This window comes from Pristis pectinata, chromosome 10, assembly GCF_009764475.1.
Source record: "Pristis pectinata isolate sPriPec2 chromosome 10, sPriPec2.1.pri, whole genome shotgun sequence".
Lineage (NCBI taxonomy): Eukaryota > Metazoa > Chordata > Chondrichthyes > Rhinopristiformes > Pristidae > Pristis > Pristis pectinata.
This window is the reverse complement of record NC_067414.1, coordinates 92,600,954-92,613,786: the sequence shown is the minus strand read 5'-3', so window position 1 is coordinate 92,613,786 and position 12,833 is coordinate 92,600,954. Positions and strand designations below refer to the sequence as shown.

The following is a 12,833-nucleotide window of genomic DNA, read 5'->3' as shown; positions in this document are numbered from 1 at the left end:
ATCTTCCCCCTTTCAATGTTGTCTTGCCACATGGCGAGTGAAGAGCGAGCCATCTCGTTTCCATTTCCTTGTATCACCAGGCGTCAGTTCACAGAATGGACAACCACAGTAGCTGTTTCTTTTTTTCAAAAAATAAAATTTTTTTAGTACACTTTGCAGGTTCAAAAGCAAATTATTCTCAATTTTGCAACAATGAAAGTTGTTGGGTGTCTTGAACATCTGAATTCTTGATTGTGACTGGTACCCTATCATCATGTTCATTCCAAGTGCCTCCTGAATCTTGGACCTATCCAATATTATGCAGCAACTCATATGGTCTGAAGACCATATTGAGGCTCTTCCATCTCAATCTGCAGCTGATCTGCATTAATCATCTGGCCCAGGTTGTCAAAATTGCCATTCTGGAGATGCCTATTGCAGCACAGAACCTCAAAGCTCCAGATACTGGAATCACTCCTCCCAGCCATTGTGACCTGGAGAAGAAACATTACATTTAACTAAAAAGAATTTAAGGCAGTGCTCCAATCCAGTTGCTGCTTCAGTTTAAAGTACTTGCTAATGATGGGACTGCAGACTTATAATGAGATTGTTCAATTAGTTTAAGTGCTGACAGTGAGACCCTTTTTAAGTGATGGTGAGACTCCCTGTTAAACGGGGGTCTGACAATCCGAACACTCAGTTAGCAGGGAACTTGATGGTGAGATTCCCTGCTAAACAGGGGGCTGATAATGTTCACAGTTAACAGGGGTTCTGGTGCTGAGACTCCCTTGTTAAACAGGAATCTGACAATCAGATCACTCAGTTAACGGGGGACCTGCCACTGAGTCCCTGTTAAACAGGGGCCTGACCATCAACTCATTCAGTTAACAGGGGTCCTCATGCTGAGGCTCCCTGTTAAACAGGGATCTGACAATGTTCAATCAGTTGACAGGAGTTCTGGTGCTGAGACTCCCTGTTAAATGGAGACCTGATCAATCAGATCACTCAGTTAAAAGGGGACCTGCCACTGAATCCCTTTTACACAGGAGTCTCATAATCAGATCATTCAGTTAGTAGGGAACCTGATAAGATAAGATATCTTTATTAGTCACATGTACATGGAAACACACAGTGAAATGCATCTTTTGTGTTGAGTGTTCTGGGGGCAGCCCGCAAGTGTCGCCACGCTTCCGGCGCCAACATAGCATGCCCACAACTTGCTAACCCGTACATCTTTGGAATGTGGGAGGAAACTGGAGCACCCAGAGGAAACCCACGCAGACACGGGGAGAACGTACAAACTCCTTACAGACAGTGGCCAGATTTGAACCCGGGTCGCTGGTGCTATGAAGCGTTACGCTAGCCACTACACTACCGTGCCTGATGGTAGGATCTCTTGGAGTCTTAAGGTGAACCTCTTTGACTGGATCCTGACAGCAATGCATTTTGATCCCCTTTTCTTACTGGTCAAGATTACCAGAGAAACCACATGCCTGCCCTTACTGAGATCTCTCTCTGAGAATCTAAGCACCGAGGTAGCAATGACCATTTTTTCCCGATACCGGTTCAGGGGCACATTTTGAAAGCCCTAATTGAAGTGGCCTGTAGACTATCTACTGGCTTGCGGGCTCCTTACCTCGAGGGCAGGCCTCATTAAAAACAGTCCTGACAAATGCTGTTAAGTGTTAGCAGGAACCTTGTTGTCTAAGGCTTTATATTGGACCTGGAAGGAGAAGGAGGGGGCCTCTGAGCCGAAGTGAAAGGCAGCCAGCAATGACTGAATGCAGAACCATATGCCTCCGGAAGAAAGTAAATAAAATGCTACCACATGTTTAGATAAAAGTGCAGAAAGTGAGTGTAATTTGTTGGTTTGCCACCCACTGTGCTTCGCAGATTTTCATGGTCTGTTAGGCCACGCTGTTTTAATCTAAAAATAAAAACTCGCAACGATTGTGGTCGTTGTTTAATTTTATTTCAAACTTTTATTTTTCCACAATGTATTTGGCTACGAGAAGATCTCCCTTTATAGCACTGGGTGGTTCCATTAGAAGCAGATTGCAAGAAGAAAATTGTGGACATTTATGCCTGCTGGGATTTATTTTATTTCCTTCTTCTTCTGGGCAAGTTATACCGATAGCTAATGTTAACGTGGAGCAGTCAGTGAGTCGTGAGAGTTGCCCCGGCCGAATTCCTTACGATCATCATCCCCACCAACCTCCACGCTCAGTGAGTTGGAGCTACCATATCAAGAGTGGTCCCTGCTGAGCAGACCATGGACAATGTGCAATCAATAGTAGCATCGTACAGCACAGAAACTGGCCCTTCAGTTCATTAAGTCCGCACCAACCATCAAGCACCCATTTACACTAAAGCTACATCAATCCCGGTTTATATTCTCCCCATGTCCTCATTAACTCCACAGATTCTACCACTCACCTACTAGGGGACAATTTGCAGTGGCCAGTTAACCTATAAACCCGCACGTGTTTGGTATATGGGAGGGGAATTGAGAGCGCCCAGGAGAAACTCACACGGTCACAGGAAGAACGTGCAAACTCCACACAGACAGGATTGAACCCGGGTCTCTGGTGCTGGGAGATTGTGGCTTTACTAGCTGCGCCATCTATCTTCATCACTGGGGCCTCTAATGCTGACCCTTTTTATAGATGCAACGAAGCACAGTCAGTGATGTATTTTGTAGAGGGTTGTCCCCTAACCTAACCAACCGATACAGAACTCAGCAAATCAAGGTGCTGTCGCTCAACTCCCTGAGTGTAATTTCACACAGAGGAATTGTGAGACGGTTTGGTAGGATGGCCCCAGAAGTGAGCTTCAATGGAACTAATTGAGGATGGGCAAAGATCAGCATGAAATGACCTGGCACAGTGAAGCAAATGCTGAAAGTGTTACATATACAGTAAAACTCTGATTTTCCGTACTATTGGATGTTACACCAACATACTTTTAATTCTTTGCTCTTAGATGTTATAATATTTTTCCAGTGAACTCAGTAAATTTACAGGGAGCATGGGAACCCTGATCCCGGTGTCAAGGGAGTGAGGGAACCTTGACCCTAGTGTCAGGGTAGAGAGAGTACTTTGACCCCTGACGCTGGTGTCAGGGTAGTGAGGGAACCCTGACCCCTCACCCTGGTGTCAGGGTAGTGAGGGAACCCTGACCCTGGTGTCAGGGTAAAGTGAGTATTTTGACCCCCGACCCTGGTGTCAGGGTAGTGAGGGAACCCTGAACCCTGACCTTGGTGTCAGGGTAATGAGGGAACCATGACCCTGGTGTCAGGTTAGAGAGAGTACTTTGACCCCTGACCCTGGTGTCAGGGCAGTGAGGGAATCCCGACCCCAGTGTCAAGAGAGTGAAGGAACCCTGACCCCTGACCCTGGTGTCAGGGTAGTGAGAGACACTGACCCCCGACCCTGGTGTCAGGGCAATGAGGGAACCTTGACCCCTGACCCCCAGTGTCCACTCTTGTTTCAGTGCACCCCATGGACTTTGGTTGACATTTGATCTGGAGGCATTGAAGGTATTTAAAGAGGAGGTGGATCTGGTTGCAAAAGATCGTTGAATTGCAGGCATGGGAAGCTGGCACAGAGAGGAGGAGATTAGTCCTGGACTAGATTAGCCACATTAACATTGAATGGTGAGGTAGACTTGAGGGGCCGAGTGGCCTACTCCTGTTCCTATTTTCTTGTGTTCCTCTTTATTGGTTTTTAGCCCATCTAGAATTTCAGCTACATCTTCCTCTGCTGAGACTCCAGCAGTATCCTCATCCTTGATGAAAATGGATGTAAATAGCTCATTTAATACCTCAGCCATGCCCACGACCCCAACGAGTAGATTTCCTTCCTCGTCTTAGATCAGTCCTCTTGCAACCTTCTTCTTGTTCGCATATCTGTGAAACACTTTCAGACTCCTTTTTCTCTGAGCTGCCCAATCATTTCTTGGCGCGTCTCTCATTTCCTTTCATTCCCTTCTGATCTTTAAGTCTTATTCTCACTTCCATAGATACCTTGACCTCTGTCATATGCTCTTTTCTCTGCTCTGTTCAGTTTTGTCCTTGGTCATCCAAACAACTCTGTTGTTAATTTTTCTATCCATCTCCCTAATGGGAATGTACCTCAACTCCCGCTAAAACATCTAACCGTAAAGACCTCCCATTGTTCTATCGCAGCTTTGTTTGCCATCTGAATTCAGTTTAACCAGGGCAGATCTGTTGTCATCCCTTTGAAACCGGTCCTTCTTCAAATGACTATTTTTACCTTGGAGTGGTCTGCATCCTTTTCCAAACCATTCTAAGCCTATCATATTGTGATGACGGTTTCCTAGACGTTGCCCACACTTCCTCCACTTGGCTTGGCCCACTTCCCAAACCAAGTCCACAATGCCACCTCCCTTGTTAGGACAGAAGCATTCTGATCAAGAGGGAAAACAGCTAACCACTGAACTTCAGCTGACAAGGACAGTGATTTGGTCCCGTCCTAGGAGCCAAGCCTACTTTTACAAAAGCTACTCATTAAAACGGCAATGAAGGGCTTACAGGAGAAGCAACAGAGTGGTCTCCAGACAGTTTAAATGCATCCCTCCCTTTGCTTTGTAACCAAACACAGTTGGCTAGAATGGCCTTCAGCCTTAAGAGAATTAATTTGTTCTCTGCTGAGCTTCAGTTTGTTATTCCATTGCCTCTTTGCACTCTAGGACATCAGAAAGCAAGGAACACTCCTTGTGTGTGGCAGTAAATCACATCTTGTGCTAGCTCTCTCACATGCAAATACCAACTGGAGCAGATGTGCCCTGAACCCTCCTTTATTGTTCTCCTTTATTCTCCAAGAGTCCACTGTGGCAGCCCCTTGAATGTGAGACCTTCTCTGTATGCTGCAGATAATCTCTTTACACTGCCACGTTTGTAGGGGCTGACCATAAAATCGCTTCAGTCACTACATGTTGCTAGGAGACACTTCCTGAGCAATCTGAGGTCCCATTGATCTCCTTGTCGCCTGTTCTAAATCTTGGATGAATGAGTTTATAAAATCAGTGGAAATAAATAAAACACACACACACACACACACACACACACACACACACACACACACACATCTTTATGTCGGTGTGTTTCTGTGTCTGCATGACACGTCTTTAAGTAAATTTAATTTCTGTCTGTGAATGCATGTGTGTTACACACATAAGTGCTCTATGTTGCGTAAGTCTGTCTGTGTGTATGTGCCTCTGTGTTTGTGTGCGTGTTTGTGTGTGTCTGTTTGTGTGTATGTGCCTGCATGCATATGTCTATATATGTGCTTGTGTGTGTTTCTGTGTGTGTATTTGTATGTGCGTTTCTGTCCATTTATGGGAGTGAGTGATTGTGTCTGTGTGTGTGGGGTGGTGTTTGAGTGTGAGTGTGAGTGTGTGTGTGTGTGTGCATGTGTTTGTGTGAGAGTATGAGGGTGTGTGGTTGATGTGTGTGTGTGCTGTGTGTGTTTAGTACATAGAGTGAAACTCTTCGCAGTAGTGGCTAGATTGCACTTTTAACTTGCATAAGGAGACTTGTCTCAATGTGCGAATTCCTCTGTTAGTTCAAATAATTCCTCCGTTAGTTCAAGTAAAGTTATAATTTGGAGGATAAAAAGTTCTCTTTCAGCTTCCTTCTCTGACTGAGCCTGTCACCCATCATCCACAGTTGTTACGTGGTTACCATTCCTTAATGAAAAGAAGCTCTGTTTATGTTCACCTCTCCCCATTACTCCCATCTCCCACCAACACACCCTGCAATTACACATCTTTGTTCCTGATTTTATTCCAGTCTGTGTCTCCCGGAGTGAACAGCATTACTGCCACTTTAACATCCAAAAGAGTAGGACAAAGGGTTGCTGGGCAGGCTCAGTCTCTGACCAAAATACTCCCTCTGTGGCGGCTGCCAATGGAAACCTTTCTCAGGCCTCATTTGTGTGGAGCTACCACCTTTACCCTTGATTCAGACACCCCCTCCACATTACTGCACCATGTTAGGCAACATTACCAGATCTTCCACCTTCCTCTTCACTGTGACTCAAAGAATGTCATTCACAAAACATTCATTCTATTATATCGACGAAATGCTTTGTTACGAAGGAGTAAAGTCTGCTTAAAACAGGATATCATATGCACGAGTTTTCTATAGTCAAAAAATTCATTGTATGTACTTCACAATCATGTACTTCACATTCTGCTCTTTGTGGTACTGCAGGGGTGCTATAATAGCATTTCTTAATATATTCGGATGATATGTACTCCTCAGTAGTGTTGTACAATATCTGCAGGCAATATCTGCTCTATGTAGCATTTACAGGAGAGGTTGGACAAACTTGGGTCGTTTTCTCTGGAGCGTCAGAGGGGAGACCTGATAGAAGTTTATAAGATGATGAAAGGCATGGATAGCGCAGAATCTTTTTCCCAGGGTAGAAATGTCAAATACTGGAGGGGCATAGGTTTAAGGCGAGAGGGGGAATATTTAAAGATGTGCGGGGCAGGCACGGTAGTGTAGCGGTTAGCATAATGCTTTACAGCGCCAGCGACCCGGGTTCAATCCTGGCCACTGACTGGAAGGAGTTTGTACGTTCTCCCCGTGTCTGCGTGGGTTTCCTCCGGGTGCTCCGGTTTCCTCCCACATTCCAAAGACGTACAGGTTAGGAAGTTGTGGGCATGCTATGTTGGCGCCAGAAGCGTGGCGACACTTGCAGGCTGCCCCCAGAACACTATAAAAAAGATGTATTTCACTGTGTGTTTCGATGTACATGTGACTAATAAAGAAGTCTTACCTTAAGTTATTTACGTGGAGAGTGGTAAGTGCCTGGAACGCGCTGCCGGGGCTGGCGTTCAAGAGACTTTTAGATAGGCATGTGAATATACAGGGAATGGAGGGATATAGATCACGTGCAGACAGAAGGGATTTAGTTTAATTTGGCATCATGTTCAGCACGGACATCATGGGCCAAAGAGTCTGTTCCTGTGCTGTACTGTTATATGTTCCGTGTATGATATGCGTTCTCTAATTATGTTTCTTAGTATATATAGCTGATATGTGTTCTTCAGTACTGTTTTACATTATATTCAGGTGATATCTGCTCTGTACAGTGTTAGCAGGAGTGATACTGTTTTACAGTACACAAAGGTAGTTAGCAATCTAGAATAATGTTACTATGTACTAGTGCTTTGTGCTCCACAATATAGTGGCCTCAAAATGCTACCATTTTGTGGAACATTTATGTGCAGCATTTGAAAGAATTGAACTGGAAGACTGATTACTGAAAACTGCATTTTAATTGCTTTCTGGTCTTCTGTGCGTACGGATGCTTGCACACAGAGGCATCAGCCGTACACTGTGGGGTGGGTCCGACTGCATCGACACATGTACGAATGCCAATTCTGCTAAATTCATTCATGTGTAAGATGCCTCTGTATACCTTCACCCATTTAGATTCATAGAGTCATCAGTTTTTACGCAGGGGAACAGTCCCTTCGGCCTAACTGGTCCATGCTGACCAAGGTGCCTACTGAACTGGACCCATTTGCCTGCATGTGCCCATATCCATCTAAACCTTTCCTATCCCTCTAAACCTTTCCTATCCATGTCCTGTCCAAATGCCTCTTAAGCGTTGCAATTGTAGCTGCCTCTGCCACTTCCTCTGGCAGCTCATTCCACATACCCACCACTCTCTGTGTGAAAAACTTGTCCCTCAGGTCCCCTTTAAGTCTTTACCCTCTCTCCTTAAACCTGTACCCTCTTGTTTTAGATTCCCTTACCCTGGGAAAAAGAATGTGACCATTCACCTTATCTCCACACCTCATGATTTTATAAACCTCTACAAGGTCATCTCTCAGCCTCCTGCACTCCAAGGAAAAAAGTCCCAGCCTTTCCATTCTCTCCTTATAACTCATACCCTCCAGACCTAATAACATCTTTGTAAATCTCTTTGCACCCTTCCTTGCCTAATGACATCATCCCTATATCTCGACGACCAGAACTGCAAAGACTTACAGGGGCTGAGCTGTGGAGTCCTGAGTTTGGAATCTATTTTGTGTGTGCCCCTCTTTGTGGCTGTCCCTCAGGTGCCCCCCATTACTGCACCCCAGGTCAGAATGCCTCTTAACCTCGCCTCCACCGCCACCAAAGTTCAGAGTCTCAAGTCGAGTTTATTGTCACATGTGCAAGTACGTGTGTGCACAGGTGCAATGAAGAACTAGCAGCAGCATCACAGGCACAGAGCATCAGATAAGCAGTATTCACAAGAAAAACATAAATAAAACATAAATTATGCACAATTTTTACAAGAAGGAACACAATTACGAGAATACAATTAGAACAAAAAAATAAGGTCCATTTTAGTGCAAAGTGATAAGATTTCTTTATTAGTCACATGTACATTGAAACACACAGTGAAATACATCTTTTTGCGTGGAGTGTTCTGGGGCAGCCCGCGAGTGTCGCCACGCTTCCAGCGCCAACATAGCATGCCCACAACTTCCTAACCTGTACGTCTTTGGAATGTGGGAGGGAACTGGAGCACCCGGAGGAAACCCATGCAGACACGGGGAGAACGAACAAACTCCTTCCAGTCAGTGGCCAGAATTGAACCCAGGTCACTGGCACTGTAAAGTGTTTTGCTAACCACTACACTACCATGCGATCAAAGTGGTCATAGTGTTGCTAAACTGTAGTGATTAGGGTTTTGCCAGTTGGTTAAAGAACCGAATGGTCGAAGGGAAGGAGCTGTTCTTGAACCTGCTGGTGTGGGACTTAAGGCTTCTGTACCTCCTGCCTGATGGTAGCTGTGAGAAGATGACATGACCTGGATGGTGGGGGTCTTTGACGATGGATGTTGCCTTCTTGAGGCAGTCCCAATTATCCCCCTCGCCTCCCCCAAGAAGCCAATCCCGAACTCTCTTTCCAACCTCATCTATTTTCACTGCTCCTACCCAACCCTGGCTTTCCCAGTGCATGGTCCCAACTTTGTGCCCAGAATTTGATATAATGCTCAAGATTAGCCTACCTATTATACTTTAGCATCATTTATTAATCTCTATTCATTCCTTGCTTATTTGCCTCCAATTTAGACCGAAGATTCACTCCTGGTACTGACCTTGTAGACTCCTTTGCAGAGCTTAGGAGATTCCCCAGTCCCTTGATGATTCAAACAAAATACTGGAGGAACTCAACAGGTCAGGCAGCATCTGTGGAGGGAAATGGACTGATGAAGGGGCTCGACCAAAAACCCCGGCTGTCCATTCTCCATCTCTGCTGCCTGACCCGCTGTGTTCCTCCAGCATTTTGCTTGTTGCTCGGGATTCCAGCATCTGCGGTCTCTCGTGTCTGTTTGATGATTCAAACAGGATGCTATACTTAAAGCGTGGTGTGTGTGGGTGTATATCCCCCCTTTAGCAACCTGGAAATTCAGCTGGACCAGCCCACATAAGTGCCTTGGATATAAGGGCAGGTCAGAGGCTGGGCATCCTGTGCTGAATGACTCACCTCCTGACACCCCAAAGCCTTTGCATTATCTACAAGGCAGAGTCAGGAGTATGATTAGCCCACTTATTACACCTTAACCTCATTTATTGATCTCTATCCATTCCTTACTTATTTGCCGCCAATTTAGCCTGAAGATTCATTCCTTTTCTTTTTCAATCTTTTTATTAGTTTCCAAATTAATACAGATTAATATATAACATCGATGTTTGTACATGTAATACAAAGAGATCACAAGAACAATCATGGCATAGATAATCATAAAGAATAGTAAAATTTAAAAACAAATCTGTAGATCCTACGATCTCTTAGTAAGTGAATATAAAGATTTATTGTGTATATAAAAGAAAGGGAAAAAATCCCCAAATCAATAAGAAAAATTATAAACAATATATCAAACCAAACTGAAAAAAAAATTCTTAAAAATACAAAAAGAAAGACTAGACTGAAATTTCTCAGTAGAAACAGAGCAATATTATGTTGTCAACTCCGATCCTCTAAATTGGAAGGTTATTGAAAAGGGATGAAGATTCATTCCTGGCACTTGCCTTGTAGTCTCCTTTTCCCAGAATCTTTTCCCCAGGGTAGAAATGTTAATGACTAGAGGACGTGCATTTAAGGTGAGAGAGGAGTAGTTTAAAGGGGATGTGGAGGGCAAGTTTTTTTTTACACGGAGAGTGGTAGGTGCCTGGAACGGGCTGCCAGGGGTGGTGATGGAGGCAGGTAGGATAGTTATGTTTAAGAGGCTGTTAGATAGTCACTCGAATTTGCAGGGAATGGCAGGATATAGGTCATGTGCAGGCAGAAGGGATTTAGTTTAATTTGGCATCGTGTTCGGCACAGACACCGTGGGCTGAAGGGCCTTTTGCTGTACTGTTCTATGTTCTATGATGGAGAATTGTTCACTTAATGAGGACAACACTCAAGAAGCTTGACACTATCCAAGTGAAAGAGGTGCTTTAATGCTCTCTGGTATTCTGTTCATGTACCCGCTGGCACACAGGGGCATCTAGACACCCTCTCCAACAACCTGTCGGAACCCCATCAACCACCCTTCACATCCATTCCCTTGCTACTTGTTACAGTGTGTCCCATCTCCACTGCACACTGCAGTTACTCACCCAGGCTACTCTGACAGAGCCTCCCACAGCCTCTACCACTGGGAAGGACAAAGGGTACAGCAGTTGCACGAGAACACCACCACCCACCCCCCCCCACCCCGCAGGTTCCTCACCAGGTCACACACCGTCCTGACTTGGAAATATATCTCCCATCCTTCATCATCACTGAGTCTAGATCCTGGAATTTCCTACCCACTGCAGTGGTAACTTGTGCAGCGGTTCAAGGAGGCAGCTCCCCATTTTCTTGGGAGCAGTTAGCGATGGGCAATAAATGGCCAGCAATACCCAGATACCAATGAGAGAATGAAAAACAACAACTTAACTTTCTGTTTGCTTTATTAAATGGGCACTCTGCCCGGACAAATAGGAGCTTGGTTCCCACACTTTCGATGTCACAGCAGCAAGCACCTTTCAAAAGTGGCTGCAAGCAGAACAATATGAATGGCCTGAACCTAAATTTGGTAACTTGGTTTATTATTGTCACATGTACCAAGGTAAAGAGAAAATCTTTGTTTTGCATGCCATCCATACAGTTCATTTCGTTACAACAGTGCATTGAGGTAGTTCAGAGGAAAACAATAACAGAATGCAGAATGAAGTGTTACAGTTACGGAGAAAGTGCAGTGCAGGCAGACAATAAGGTGCAAGGCCATAACAAGGTGGATTGTGAGGTTAAGAGTCCATCTTATTGTACTAGGGGACCATTCAATAGTCTTATAACAGCGGGATAGAAGCTGTCCTTGAGCCTGGTGGTATGTGCTTTCAGGTTTTTGTAACTTCTGCCCGGTGGGAGGGGGGAGAAGAGAGAATGTCTGGGGTGGGAGGGGTCTTTCATTATGTTGGCTGCTTTACCAAGACAGTGGAAGTGTAGACAGAGTCCATAGAAGGGAGGCTGGTTTCCGTGATGTGCTGAGCTGTGCCCACAACTCTCTGCACATGGGCAGTTTCCTGCGGTCACGGGCAGAGTAGTTGCCATACCAAGCCCTGATCCATCCAGAGAGGATGCTTTCTCTGGTGCATCAATAAAAATTGGTGAGTGTCAACAGGTGATTGGTGAGGGTCAAAGGGTAAAATGTGAGACCTTGCTCTTTTCTCAATTAAAGTTGTTGCAGTTGAGCAGATGAGCACCAGCTGGCTTCCCAACAAACCACAGACAGATATGGTTAGGACAGGGTTACAGCAGATACTGCAGAACTGCCTCTGGCATCTCTGATAATGAATATGATTTCATCGTGTTGTTTCTTTCACTCAGGAAGCATCAGTCCTGTCTAGCATTTCAACACTTCATTCCTCTTTGGCCCCAACTTCCCTTGCCGACCACTTCCGATTGCCTCGGGCAATTCTGCAACAAGCACTTCCCATCGCTCTGATTGTGGTGTTCCAAATACTTCCTGCATTGCCTGTCCAACAAGCACTGTTCCATGCCATTCCATTTTCTAAAAATACAACAGGAAGGAATCAGTGCCGATGAATGGAGCTTGGCTTTCAGATAATGCACAGTGGAAAATCCAGGTCACGATAACAGAGGAAGAATTTCTCTGAGCACTCAACACACGTGTTTATGTGTGCGTATGTTTGTCTGTGTGTGTGCATGTGCATGTGTGTGTATATGTTTATGTGCGTGTCTATAGGTGTGTTTGTGTGTGTGTGTTTATGTGTGCGTACATTTGCATGGGCATATGTATGTGTATGTGTTCATGTATATGTTCATGTGTACATGTTTGTGTGTGTGCATGTGTTTACATGTGCATGTGTGTGTATGTTTATATATGTGTGTGCATGTTTGTGTGTATGTTTACATGTGCATATGTGTGTATGTACATGTTTATGTGTGTGCATGTTTGTGTGTGTGCATGCATGTGTTTACATGTGCATACATGTGTATATGGTTATGTATGTTTTATGGGTTTGTGAATGTGTGTTTATGTTTTTATGTATGTGTATGCATGTCATAGGGTCATACAGCACAGTAACAGGCCCTTCGGCCCAACTTGCCCACTCTGACTGCATTGCCCAGCACTGTGTCTCCTTCTATGCCTTCCTATTTAAGTGACTGTCTAAATGTCCCTTAACTGTCATAATTGTATCTGATTCCACTTTCTCCGCTGGCAGCATGTTTCAGATATCAACCACGCTCTGTTTGAACTTACCCCTTCGACTCCCTTCTGTGCCCTCTGGTTTTTGATACCCCAACCACAGAAGAAAGATGTTGACTATCC

The 12,833-nt window shown here is 44.8% G+C and overlaps 1 protein-coding gene across 4 annotated transcripts in view; it reads left to right on the top strand.

The window, feature by feature from the left end:
* The window catches only part of daam2 (dishevelled associated activator of morphogenesis 2), a 327,537-nt gene that overhangs the window by 267,256 nt on the left and 47,448 nt on the right, over positions 1-12,833 (top strand). The window lies entirely within an intron of this gene.